Raw genomic sequence first — 2,149 nt, 5'->3', positions numbered from 1 at the left:
TAACTTTTCTCTGTTTTTTCTTTTGATTTAGTTTCTTTCTTCTTTTCTTTTGTAAACATATCTTGCAATCTTTAGCATATGAATTATTCTAGACATTTTTCTTTTTCATTTTATCTTTTCTTTCTTGTTTTCATTATGCACTTTCTTTCTTGCAATTTTAATTCTGCATTATTTTTCTTGCTTCTCATATTTCATTTTATTTCTTGTCTTTGATTCTTCAATTTTTTTTTCTTGAATATCCATGAGCACTAACATGTCAAGCAAACCTATGAGAAATTTTTGTATACCTTTTTTTACAAGATTTTTATCTCCCATTGTGCAACCTCAAATTGAAGCAGAAAGTTTCCAACTAGACGCAGAGATAATTTTTATGATACAAGGTCACAAATTTGGAGGAGAAGTATCAGAAAGTTCTTATCTGCATCTTGAAACATTTTTAGAGATTTGTGATATGGTGAAATGTGAAGGAGTGTCAGCAGATGCAATTCGATTGATGGCATTTCCTTTAAGTATCAAGGATAAAGCAAGGACTTGGTTATATATATTCTCTCCATCCTCAAAGTATCACAAGTTGGGGGTAATTGGAGAAGCAATTTCTGAATCATTTTTTTCTCCAAGCAGAATAGTGTATATGAGGAATTGCATAACAAATTTTGCTCAGGCATATGGAGAATCATTGTTTGAAGCATGGGATAGATTCAAGAGTCTTCAAAGACAGCGTCCTTATCATGGTTTTGAAAAATGGTTGATTCTACACATATTCTATGGGGGAATTTCTTTCTCAGACAAGAGTTTATTAGATTCATTAGCTGGAGGTTCTTTTATGGACAAAAGTGTAGATGAAGCATATATGTTAATTGATCAAGTGACATTGAACCTCCATGAATGGTCGAACATAAGTTGGATGAAATCTCCCTCAAACATTCAAGAAGTGCAAGCCATAAATGCTATAGATCCTGTCAAACAAATTGTAACTCAACCATCTATGAGTTTTGAAAATCACATGTCACAGAACGGGGAGTTCAAACATTTAGGGGCAAAGATTGAAAGTATTGTCTCAAATTGGTTTAAAGAAGATCTCCCTCCTTCGCAAACAAGATCTAGTGAAAAGTGTGATGATGTTGGGTTGAGAATTAAAAAAAATCATGAAGAACTTCTGAAGAAGGACATGTTTAGAATTGAGGAGAATAACAATAGAAAATCACATGAACTCAGTTCCATTATTCCAGGAGGTTCCCAAATGCCACAAGTACCTTTCCCTCAATGATTGATCATACCAACACTAGATATGCAAGTTGAATCTCCTCCACAAGCTAAAAGGGAATATGGGAAATTAGAAGTACCTTTCCCAAGACCTTCACTAAGGGTTCCTTTTTCGTAAAGGTTAGTGGGGGTCAATAAGAACTATGACTTTAAAAAATTCTATGACACTAGTAAGGTTGAGTGCAGATTTTTGAATTTATATAAAGATGAAGACTCTTCAGATGAGGATTGTGAAGATAAAGCAGTGGTAAATAAGTTTTTAGATCTACCTCCAAATTTTATAGGGTGTTGTAGTGACATTAAATTTTTCAGGTGATGATGATGTGGTAGATCAATTTAAAACTACAAGTGAAGTTATTGATCCTCCTATAGTTGATTCTCCTATTGAGGATATTGATGAGGATATTGAGGTCATCATATTAATGTTCATTGGAAAAGTGGGCATCTAGTGAACTCAAGAACTCCAAAGTAATGCGAGGATATGTAGGTAGATGTGTGTACAAAATATCATCCCAATCTAGGAATCCAATCATTCAATCTACATCGTCTCTAATTCCTAACATGTCTAAAATGGTTGGATCCATATAACGTGTGCACACAATCTTTCTATTGACAAGAATCTCAAATCTAGAGTTATGATCTACATTTCTAAAAATGATATTGAATTCATTTTCGTTGCCTTCGTCGCGTGCTATCCTCTTTCCTTTGCCTTTTGTTGGTTGTTTCCCTTTTCCCTTTGTTGGCTCCTTCCCTCCGCTCGATCCACCACTTCCCTTGCGAAGTTTTTTCAAAATATTGGACATGTTGTCAAGATTAAGTGGGGAAGGCGCTGTCTTTGGTTAGAGAAGGCAGATCTTGAAGGAATATATCTTGCGAAACAAGATCT

The 2,149-nt window shown here is 34.5% G+C and overlaps 1 non-coding gene across 1 annotated transcript; it reads right to left on the bottom strand.

The window, feature by feature from the left end:
- Nucleotides 1-629: 629 nt before the first annotated feature.
- LOC122022067 lies at nucleotides 630-735 on the bottom strand. Its single transcript, XR_006122813.1, has one exon. It is a non-coding gene; the product is annotated as a small nucleolar RNA R71 (small nucleolar RNA).
- Nucleotides 736-2,149: the final 1,414 nt, after the last annotated feature.

The sequence above is a fragment of the Zingiber officinale genome, chromosome 9A, assembly GCF_018446385.1.
Source record: "Zingiber officinale cultivar Zhangliang chromosome 9A, Zo_v1.1, whole genome shotgun sequence".
Taxonomy (NCBI): Eukaryota; Viridiplantae; Streptophyta; class Magnoliopsida; order Zingiberales; family Zingiberaceae; genus Zingiber; species Zingiber officinale.
Note: the sequence above shows the minus strand (reverse complement) of the source record. Positions and strands in the feature narration are given on the sequence as shown.